Genomic DNA, 12,346 nt, shown 5'->3' with positions numbered 1-12,346 from the left:
CTCATTCAAGAGTATAATCCTGAAAATGCAGTGACAATAGGATAGTAAATTAACAGCTTCATTCTGAATTTCTGTGTGCAGGCAGATATGGACTCTGTATCTGCAGGCAAAGTTGTTAACCAATATGATTACCTTGCTGATAGCACAGAAATCTCCCAAGGAAAAAGTTGTGCCTGAACCACCACACACCCTGACAGGTCTCCCCAATACACCTTTCCACTCACACCCACACTCTACTCCCCCTTTAGATTTCTTGGTACTCATTGCCTCTGAGGGGCAGGGTTACATAAACTCTGCATCTCACACAAGGGAGTGTCACCAACACCTGGCAGCTTCCCAGGGTGTGGCACTGCTGGCTTGCCAGAGGAATCAGTGACACTGTCACTGATTTTAGGAGGGCTCACTGTTGCTCTCCAAGAAACAGATCTCTAACCTTCATAGCTGTAGAGAAAAACATTAAGTCTAAATTCCCAACAGATCAATAAAAGAAGGATTAAAAAAAAAGGAACTCCATTTTCTCATGTTAAAGTATTTTTGGTTTTACTTTCTTGCTTTCTCTCCAGCTGTGACCGAACCCCAGGGCTGCTGCTCTGTGAACAAGAGGCAGCAGCTGGTGCCAGCAAGGGAACTGGGGTGAGCTTTCCTTTCTCTCCTGTTCCTTCTGTCTATCCACACCTGCAGGCAGGTCATGGGGCAAGATGCCCCCTTCCAGCCCCCCACAGCTGCAGTGTGTCAGGGCAGAGAACTGGAGGAGGCCAGTGTGGAGCTGTGCATGCCAGCATCGTGGGGACCACAAATGTGACTGTAAGGTCTTGGCTGTGTGTCCTCAGACAGGAGAACATGCTGCTTCCCAGAAATGCCTTTGTCCATGGTAAGCCAAACGCCCTCTTTCAGAAAAGGCTTTCAGACACATACCCCCAAAAAGGAAAAAGGAAGTTTTGAAAGGTGGGATCTGAGGAGAGGAAGTGACTCATGGGCTCAAAGAGAGATGGGCAGGGAGTGACAGCCAGCCGAGGCAGCAGAAGCAATCCCCAACTGTGCCGAGTCGTGGGAATGGGGGTGAGGAAGGAGCCTGAGGCTGGGGCAGCTGAGTTTCAGGAACAGCTCCAGTCCTACACTGGCCTCCTGGGCATAGGATTTCTAATGCCTCCCACCACAGCCAGCTCTCAGGCTTTCCAGTGGGCCTGGCTCACTGTTCCTGTGCCTGGGAGGTGACTCCAGCTGCTGTTCCCGATAGCAGAGCCCTGTCAGGCCCCACGGGGTGGCACCCACTGTGCCTGGCATGCCCACCCTATAGCCCCTGGGGTGGCCACCCTGCCTTCCCCACCTGAGTGGGCACACCACCACCGACCGTGGCACTCCAGCCCTGGATGCAGGTCTGAGAGGAGGAAGGGAATCTGCAATTTGTATGAAGAACATGAGATTTTTCCCTGTTTTTCCATTTTGCAAATAGCTATCTTTTGACACATTGGAACAGTAAGAGCAGATGTAGATTGGGTTTTATGGGGTTTCACCAGAGATGTGATGTGAGAGTCATGTTTGGGGGTTCTGCACTGGTCCCTTGCAGAAAACTTTGTCAGGGTGGACTTAGTCTCTACTGATGGGATGCCCTGTTTTACCTGATACAGGCATGAGCATTTTTCCTTCATCTTCTTCTGCACCTTATAATCTGTGTGTCCTCCAGTAGAGTAAGTTTTCTCTCTAATGAGGAAGCTCTAGCAGCCAGGACTTTGTGAACACTAAACGAGGAATTTCCTGGCTTTCAAACAATTTCCCCCTTAATGATGATGTTCTAATAATATCCTCTTTTTTTTAATTAACTGGTCTCTACTTGATCCCTCATCTGCAGAGTACTCAAATAATAAACTGGCTGCAGTTCTGCCCCGTGTCTCCTAAAAGGAAGTGAAACAGAGATAACATGATGTTACCTTTTGTTTCTTTTATTTATTTTTCATTTAAATGTCTTTAATGAGTTATCCTATGGACCAAGCAAGTTCGACCAGATAGAGTGATCATTTTACTGTGGAATTAGACCCCTTTTTTGTTAAGATCACTAGTGTTACATAACTGACTGGTGTAGACAAGATGTGTACTGCAGAAACATTACAAGTCCAAGTTTTACTGGGTTTTGCTTTGCAGCATTGACCAGTCTATTTGTAATATGGATGTAAACAGAACTGCATATTAGTCAAGCACTTCTGGCATTGTTTAAATCAACTTCTTCCCCAGAGCACTGCAGAGCTAAAACTGGGAAAGAACTATTTCCTCCACTGCTGAGGTCATAGGAATGAAACAAGTGGTAAAATTTGCTGTAACAGATGAAAATAATGCTCTGCAGTTAACATCAGTAAAGGCTGTAGGCAATTATATTCATGTGCATCTCCAGAACCAGAGCTGAAGTTTGGTTTGAAAAATGTTGCAGTTAAAACCTTTGACAATTCATCAAGAGAAAGATGTGTACAGTATCACAGCATCGCAGCATGGCTTGACTTGGAAAGGACTTTAAAGATCATCTAGTCTCAACATTGCTGCCATGGACAGGGACACCTTCCATTAGACCAGGGTGCTCAAAGATTTTTTTCCTTCTATGCCCAAAATAAAAAGGAGTGTGCTGTAGAGCCCTTCCTGAGAGCTAATAAAGGTAAAGAATCACTTCTTGGCCACAGCAAATGGAGCTCATCTAATCTTCATTAATTCCACTTAGCTGTTCAAAGAAGCAGTGTTTTCATGTGTCAGGTCCTGCTATCAGATCTTACCTTTTGTCCCTCTTCCTCTTAGGCTTTTCTGCAAATTGAACTTTTACTTTTTTTCCATATCTATAAAACTAGGACACGCATCCTGAAAGTATTGACCTGGAAAGGGAAAACAAATTATATGCAATTTCCTGTATCATGGTGCCAAGCTTCCTGGGCTTTTTCTAGGATTTACACTTGTCAGATGCTTTTGAACCTACTGGAAGAACCTTCATATAAGGTAATTTAGCAAGAAATCGCCACTTATACTTGCCATTTTAGCTTTCTCTGGTAAGAGTGGTCTGGTAAATCCACTGGTACCATCCACAGAGTTGCTTATTTATTCTGTTTTCTCTTAAGGCAATGCTTAGCTGGATTAATCAGTGACCAGCTGATAAAAAGCCAAATCAGTAGCAAGTAATACAGTATGTCTACATTTTGAAGTCCTTCTCAGTGATGGTCATGCAATCAGTGCTTCATGACTCTGTGCTCCTCACTCTTTTATCCAAAGAATTAGCTTTTCCTCAGTGATTACCTTAGCCATCAGCACTTATAAGGCAGTAAACAGTGGCAGTCATGAGAAGCAGCCCTGAGGCTATCTCATAAATAACTTGACTTATGGTTTGTGCACCTGATAGTGTTAAACAGATGCAGCAATGGAGCTCAGAAGTATATTCCTAAATGATTATGTATTTTATGGCTGCCTATGTAATTTCATCCTCACATCTAATGTGTATCTTTTGGCACACTCAGACTGTTCTGGGTTGTATTCTTAATTGTCAGGACTAAATTTAAAATACTCTTTTAATATAGTTTTATGTGATTCACCCATCACTGTCCAGAACTTTTGCATCTATCTTGGTGAATGAGCAATTAGTGTATTCCTTTGAAACCCAAAGACAGCTTAATTCTTGCTCCATATTTTTCCATTGCCGACTCTAGCACGCCTTTACTTATATTTATGAGAGGTTTTGGGCTCCCTCTGGTGGTTTTTGAAAACCAGAAAGTTGAACAGAACATAAATTAAATAAACAATAGTTGTGTGCAGAAGTTCTTATTATAAGAAGTTCTTATAATTTGCAGAAGACTACATACCTAATTCCTCCTCTGTCTTTTACCACATTTATTTTTGAGTTAGTTTGTTTACAGAAGTCTTTTTCTGTGGTGATTTATCTTGAGAAAGGAAAAAGGCACAATGATATATTTGCGAGCACCGAAGTAGGTATTTCAGCTAAGGGGCTGTGCTTTCATGAATGGTTTCACAACAAAACCTACATGTGTCTGTTAGTATTTTACCTACTTCTTCTACTAGTTCTTCAGCTCCTGCACTGGATTTGAAATTAATCCATAGCTATTTACTGTGGGAAAATATGGTTAAATTATTTCATTCTTGATGGCTACAGTGAAAATTAGGTATACCATAAATGGAAACTCAGACCCCACTCTCAAATTTTTATGTTCTCAATTTAGCATTTACGCCTGGAGGCTGAAAGGAAAACAAAAATAATACTTCAACAACAGGTTTCTCTTTCTCCCCAGGCTCAAATCCATGGGTATGACTCTTGCTGATGAAAAGAGAACTTGTATAGAAATGTTCCGCGTTAATGCACAGTTAATTACAAACATACAGAACACACAAGGTGAAAACTGCTTCTGATCACTCTCTGCATCTGCTGAACTCAGTGCTGCTTTGCAAGCAGCCTGGCAGTGGGCTAGGATTTCAGTGCAGGTGTAAAATCTGAGATGCAGCAGCTGAGATGCTCAGGTGTTGGTTGTGCATCTGCTGCATGACTGCTGCAGGAGTGTGTGGGCAGCCAGGTGACTGCCAGAGCACAGGAATGTCTCTAGGACAGTCTTCTCACCTTTTATTCTTTTATTTTCTATACTTTTGTTGTTCTTATTTTTTGTCGGGTTTTTTTGGACAGGAAAGGAGAGATGAAGACATAGAATTAAGAAAGTTCTACATGGGCAAAGGTGTGTGGTTGTGTTCAAAGTATTTCTAAATTACCATAATTTTTTTGATGACTAACCTGAACCTTCTGTCCCATTTAATTAAAATTCAGGAAACAAATCAGTTGCATTAAAATAACACAACTTCCACCTTTTTTATTTTGATTGTATTAAGCAGACATTATTGGATAATTTGGTCACTGGTCATAGGAAATTGCCATTTAACTTAATATTAGAGTAAAATTTGGAGTCAGAACAAGGCTCCAAATCAGCCTGTCATGTAAAAGGGATGCACAAAATGCTGGGCCCATGTCAAAAATGGAAATTTATCCCATTTTTTCCATGGAACCAGGATTTTTACTCAAATGACTTCACTAAAAGTCCTATTGTTCAACTTTATGTATATAATTATATTTCTGAAATCAGTTGGTAGATTCCATCAGGTACTCCCTTTCTTCTCAGGGTGTTACTGGTGTTAATTACCTATCACAATTAGGAAATGTGTTTTTTGGGTTTTTGTGTTGTTTTTTGGGGGTTTTAAAATTATTTTTATCAATAACTTTTTCCAGCTAAGGTATTTGTTCAGTGTTGAAAAATCTCTGTCCTGAGTGCCAGCAAAGGGTTCAGTCCTTCAAATTCCCATCCAGCAAGGCACTTAGGCATGTCCTTAATCTCAAACACGGGTCTCATCCCCAAGACCTCACCAAATAGAGGCTAAAGACCCTGCAGATGCGACCCCCCAAGCCTCCTCTCCATTGGTCTTCTGCAGAGCTTCCATAGGTTTGTTATAGTAATATGGTAAGAATTAAGCCGATGGCATTTAAGGTATTGTTATAAAAATACTGCACAAAGATAATACATGCTGTATTGTGCAGTGTATCAGTTTTCAAACCAGGCAAATGAAGCTTTCTGCAAGCCTGAGGTCCTTTGTTTCTTCGTACAAAAAGGGAACACTCTCGTAGCATCTTACGTGGTTTTGATTATAGCATTTGTGACTCTTTAAATATTTATTCTTCAGCAGTTAAGAAACGTGGTGAAGGGGAACTTTATAAACATTTATCGTGGTTTGAGTGTTCATGTGGAAAAGAAAATGAGGCACTCTCTCCTATAGGGAAGAAATACCTTTACATAAAATCTGTGTCCTCCGTTCAGCAGAGCATCTTGCTCAGGACAATTATTGAGAATACTTTCAGCCTTACACAGATATCCAAGTTTCTGTCTAGGCTCCACAAAATAGATGAAGTGTGCCCTGAACTGATGCCTGTTCCACATAGCTGCCCATGGATCACTCCAGCAGTATTAGATGTGCCATTCAGCTTTCACAGCATGCAGCTCTCCAGAAGACAGGCGAGTAAACCCTTTCTTCACCACCTGAAAGATTTATTTGCTTTGGGGTGATTGGCAGCAGTGTCATGTAAAACACCACAGGGCAAATTCCATTTGATTAAATAATTATCACATATGACCAAAAAATGTACCATTATGTGTGAACACAAATATAAACTCCCCAAATTCCCTCCACTTCCTCCCTTGCTCTGTTAATTTCTCTTTCATAGGCAAGTGACACAATTACCGACTTTAAACTAAAAAGGTTCCAGGGTATGGATGGTACTCAGAACTTAAAGTACTATGTGCTGATTAAAATTTTATACAGCTTATTTAAAACAGCTTTCCTGAGAAGAAGTGGAAAGTGCATCACTCAATGGACCTGAAGCAGTTTTCAGCAAATTCAATCTCACAGAACATTTCCTAGGGAGAGCAGAGACTGAAAAGGCATTGTTTCTGCCTCCTATTGCAAATAATTAGGGTCTCTTTTTGTGGCCCAGTTTTTCCAGGCTCTATCTGGGCAGATTTCCCAGTGACTTTAGTGCAATTAGAACTGTTAAAAAGACTTGCAGGATGGCTTCCAGTTCTCTGAACAGAGAAACACAATGAAAACGGTGTGTACCTCATAAATAAATATGACCAACCACTAGAGGCACAGCCTGTGATTTAAGTGGGTGCCTGGGGTCAGGGAAGCCCAGCTGGGCACTGCTGGCTGCTTGCTGTGAGATGGGATCATGCCTGCACTGGTATCATGGTAAAGATTCCAGTGAAAAACCTGCCATCTCTTCCCCACTTCCTCTGTTTGTTTGGGGTTTTTTTTGTGCTCCTGTGCCAGCCACCCTCTGTAAAGACAGCAGAGGCAGTGGATGGGTCTGGCTGAGGGGATGAGGGTCTCCTGTGGTGCTACAGTGCCACCCTCAGCTGACACTCACAATGTCAATTGGATAGAGTGAAAGAGGACACTTGAGGAAAAGGCTGACTGGATTCTTTAGCTGGTTTTCCTCATTAAGTTTCTTTGCACTATTAATTTTTTTCTTGTTTTAGGCACTTAATTTCAGGATGAAGGTCTGGCACAGCATCTCCTCTCATCAATGGGAACCCTTCTTCTGATTTGCAGAAAGAGAGGTAGTGTGTTCATTTGTGATTTTCTGTTCGTGCTTTGTCCAACTCAGTATTCAAATACCTTCCAAATACCACTTTGTCTACAAAGGCTGTGCTAAAGCAAAAGTGTTTGATTCCTGGTACCTTGTGTATCTGCTTGATTGGGCAGTAATTCTGGATTCCAGGCAGGTTCATTCTAAAAGTGGCATCACTCTATCTCGGTCCGTATCTTTTGCTGGGATTACTCCAAACAAGCTTGACCTGTTGAAATGTAATGTTTCTCATACTAGTATCCCAAACTAGTGAGGCTGTTGCTATTTCAGGTGGCTTAAAAATATGTGCACAGTTTGTACTTTGAATGTTTAATAAGCTTAAAACATGAAATATATAATGCAGTTTGAACTTTCTAGTGTTATTTCATCACCAAAAAAGCAAAGTCTTGAGGCTCAGCAATTGCCTTTGTCAGAATGTAAATTCCAGCATGTAATACCCAGGCTGTATGTTTCAGGAAATCAGTATTAACCTATTAGTATGCAGTTTTCCTTGGAGAAGAGCCATCTTCACACTGAGCCTGTATTCCTGCTTCAAACCTTCCTGTCACTGTTCCGTATCCACGACCCAGCCTAAGGCTGCCTTTGACGGTTCTCCAGCCATTTCCTGCATACTGCACTAGCACTAATTGAAAATTTGGGTGGCCTTGCTTATTTATTTTCCTGGAATGTAGTGGGTTATATTTTCATGGCACTTTCTCAGCAGTGCAACGTTTCAATTTCAAAACCACTGCAATATGAGGAAAAGTAACCCCCAAAATTAAAAAAATAACAATAAAAAGCAGCATATCTTTGATTAATTTTTACAGTAGTTCTTTTGTAAAAATATATAATGGAAAAAGAATTCAATGTTGCTTTTGTCTCTCAAGATCAGAGGCAAGAGAAGCAATTTAAATACATGTACAAGATGATCACATGCAGGCACAATGAGGCATGAAACTTCAAATGTACAGATGCCATGGAAATGAAAAGATAATATAAAGTGTGTTCTTTGCAAGTCTTGCAGAGTTCAATAGCTACATAATGTGTGTGGAGGGAAAAGAGAAACAGCCCCCCTGCACTCTCTAGGAAAATTCCAGCTATGTCTGGATGTGCCATTGGCACTAGTGTTGTGCTTTGCCTCCCTGGATTTCTGCAGGAATGTAATTCCACAGCAGACAGGGTTAGTATGTCACTGCTACCTCTGTGCTTGGAGATGAACGTGCTTGGGCATGAGTATCTGTTGCAAATTTCAAGTTTTGATCAAAAGAAATTCATGATCCCTTGACAAAATTTCTAGTCTACAGAAATCTTTTCTCTTCATGCCTGTTTTGTTTTATGGTGATTTTTTATTGTGTATGAAAAATTAAAGGTTGGCATGATCCTGTTAATTTTTTTCCTAATACACTAAGTGCAACTATTGAAGTCTTTTGGGAATTATGTTTTGTTCCCAGAATTCAGGCATAAGGAAATGTTTAACAATAAATATACAATTAAGGTGCTGATCTGTATCTCAGAAATTATTTGGAGGAAGAGTCAATTGAAGATGGAGTCTGTTTTTACCTACAGGCACACATCTCTAAGACTACCCAACTATTTGAATTTATAGATGTTCCAGAATGGAGACAAAACTGGGTGCTGAAAGGAAAAGAAATTTGAAAAAACAAAATGTCTCTCCTATTTCTGAATTTTCAGGATGCTATTTTGGTGCTCAATCTATAAATCTGAAATTTGAAGACCTATTAGTCAACCATCAAACATTTCTTGCAATTTACTGAAGTAACAAAATAAGCAGATGGGGGTTTTTTGTTTGGTTGGTTTGTTGTGGTGTTTTCTTGTGGGATTTTATTTTGGGGTTTTGTTGTTTGTTTTTTTTGTTTTTGGGGGTTTGAGGGGTTTTGGTTTTTTAACAGAAGCAATCTCAAATCAAAAAAAACAGCCCAAGCATTCCTCCATATTTCAGTTTCCTTCTTTGAAAAGTCAAGATCTCCCCACTGGGGAAGTTCAGATTTTAACTGGACCTTTCCAGCCTGTTCTGAGTCTTATTTTCAAACTCCCTCATGATACATTTCCCAGTGAGAAAGTTGATTTTGGCAGTTAAAAAGTGCCCCAAGCTAAGGGTTGAGCAGCCATCGATCAAAGTGTATCTTGTATGCACATATTGTGCCTCGTTGCAATTAACAGTGAATTTTGTTTCAGCTGGATATTACAAATTCCCTGAGGTGAATGGCTGAGAAAACTCGGATTGTCCTGCCTGGAAAAAAGAAAGCTTCAGGGCAACCTAGTTGCAGCCTTCCAGTACCTGAAGAGAATTTACAGGAAAGATGTGGCAACTCTCTTTACAAGTGCATGTAGTGACAGGACAACAGGGAAGGGGTTCAAATTGAAATTTAGATTAGATATTAGGAAAAAATTCTTTACAGTGGGAGTGGTGAGGCACTGGCACAGGTTGCTCAGGGAAGCTGTGGATGCCCCATCCCTGGGGATGTTACTCCCTGTTCAAGGTCAGGTTGGATGGGGTTCTGTGCATCCTGATGGAGTTGAAGATGTCCCTGGCCTTGGCAGTAGAGTTGAACCTAGGTGATATTTTAAGGTCCCTTCCAACTCATTGCGTGATTCTATGAAGGGCAACACAAGTCAGTAATTGAGGACTTCACTTTTTTATTTATAGCTGGTTAATTTTGCCTTGTAAATGAGTGCAGTAGTCAATTGGGAAAGATGGGTTGAAATGGAACGAGACAGAGCTTCTCCAGCCTTGTCTCTCCTCCATGAGGGCTTTCTACCTTGTTGAGGACACAGTTACACCATCAGCTTGGCATTTGGCACAACTGAGACACAGCACTGGTGGGCATATGGGGCACATTTAGAAGTGGGTTTGCTGCACATTGAGGTTGCATCTCTTACAGTGCTGAACAATAACTAGTGATTGTCACACTCACAAATACTACTAACTCCTCTAATTCTGATTTTGTTTGGGTTTGGGTTTTTTTTCTGCAATTATCTTTAGACAAAACACCAGGATTTCTGTCAGATCACAACTGATGATGTCTTTCACTGCAGCTGATAGCTTTGGAAAATGGATAAATGGAATGGAAACTATTCTAGCCAGTTTTCACATGCCATCCTTTTTTTTTTTCTGTAGCCAGAAATACCTATACAATCAAAAGAAATCTGTTTACTCCTGCTGCTTGCTCACAACTGGATCATGGCACAGGCCCTAAGTGGGCAAATGTAACAATATCAGCACAGAAAGCTAGCCAGTACATAGCAAGAGCAAACACAAGCCTGATGTTGAAATTTAAAAGCTGCACAGAGCTACAAGGCACCTAATGAATGTGCCTAATACATCTTTCCTCTTAAGGAAAGACTGACAATAACTCCAGGAATAGAATTGCTCCTGGAGGTGCTTTAGCTACTTCTTAAAGGCTGCCAATGAACAAGGTTTGATAGATTCCCTAAACAATCTATACCAATATTTCATTTTCTTCAGTGTTACTGTTCTTTCTAATGCCTTTGCTATAGTATTTCCTGTTCATCATCCTGCCCCTCCCAGACCTGGAAAACTGACTCTTAACCACTGTGGTGCAACTTTAATCTGGCTTTCAGAAGTGGTTGATTATTTTCCACAAGCAGGATTTGGGCATGCAAAACACTATGATGATGATGATGATGGTGATGATGATGATGATGATGATGATGATTATTATTATTATTATTTAATAGTAATATAGAAATACGACAGAATAATAATTATAAATGCATTCAGGTATTGACCATATTTTAAAATGTGTGTCTCAAAAAGTAAAGTGAGTCAGTGTCTCAGATATGAGCTGACCTGAATTGAGGACTCTATAAGGCTAAGTCCAGCAGGCTACTTAATGCTCATGCATAATTTTAAGTATTTGAGTTCAGTACCTTTGGTAAAGTGAATAATAGACCTGAAAGTATTTTCAAGTTAATGGGAACTCGTAAGTGCTTTCTTGGATCACAGCCCAAGAGCTCAGCACATTGCAGGGCTAAATACAGATTTAACAGTCTAAATTTAGGCCTCTGTGTTTTAAAACACTGGCTAACATTCTCAAAAAATTCTGTGGAAATTGCTGAAGATCTGAAGTCAAGGCCAAACACCTCTTAGACTTCTGGGTCTAAGAATAAATGTCACTAAGACACACTAAAGACTAGAACTGTAGTTCATTAAAATCAAATATTGTCATGTGTTTAATGGGTGTCATATGAAGCTGTCTGATCCAGTGCCTTTGATCATACATTTACAGCACAGACCAAGATTCACATTTTAATGTTAATTGCTCTTCTGAGATACTAAAATATTTTTTTTTCTCTCTGAAAGGAACTTAATAATTATATCTAATTGATGTAAAATGCAACCTTTTGCTAACAGCACAGTTGTGATACTACTCTGAATATAAATTATCTAAAAGGTAAAGTTTTGAAAAAACAATTATACTTGGCCCGTTTCATAGTTTATTTATCTCATCCCCATTCTCTTTCCCTTTTTTCTAAGCCTTATTTTTAATTTTCCTTTTCTTTTTCACCCTAAGAGACTTAGGGATCAGTTGGTTAGGAGAAACAAAAGAGGAAAGAAGAAGAGAGAGACTGATAGAGTTATGAAGGAAGAAAAAAAAAAAACAATAAGGCATTTAGTAATAGATGGAATCTTTATTTGTAATACTAAACACAAGAACTCTTGTATCATTTTCTTTAAAATAGTTTTGCAGAGACACTGAATGAGGCAAGTTAGGCAAACAACTTGGTTCCATCAAAATGAGTCAAACTGACAATTAAATAATAGTTCTTTGTTACTCAAGTTGGTTTTCGCTAGGACATATTAGGAAGTGTTTGCTGCTACTGGAGACATATACTCCCTTCCAATGGAGTGGACCTGGGGTGCTCAGGCAGCAATGAACAGTCCCATGGGTACAGTTCAATTCAGAACAGATCTGATCTCTGTGCTCACTCAACATGATTTCAGAAGTCTGAAAAAGTATCTGATTAACAGTTTTCCCCTGCTTATTCCCGAAGTATGGAAATTAAAGCAGTTGTGCCAGAATTCGTTCTTGTGAAAAAGGGAAATAGAATCTCACCTGGAACCTGAAGGACAAGACCTGCCAAATGGCCTTTGAAGTGGGATATATTTTTCCTTTGAGAAAGAAAAGGGGCAAAATTTATGTTGGTTTAGAGTTCAACTTC

The sequence above is a fragment of the Erithacus rubecula genome (genome assembly GCF_903797595.1).
Source record: "Erithacus rubecula genome assembly, chromosome: 3".
Taxonomy (NCBI): domain Eukaryota; kingdom Metazoa; phylum Chordata; class Aves; order Passeriformes; family Muscicapidae; genus Erithacus; species Erithacus rubecula.
The sequence above is the reverse complement of the archived record's forward strand: the minus strand, read 5'-3'. Positions refer to the sequence as shown.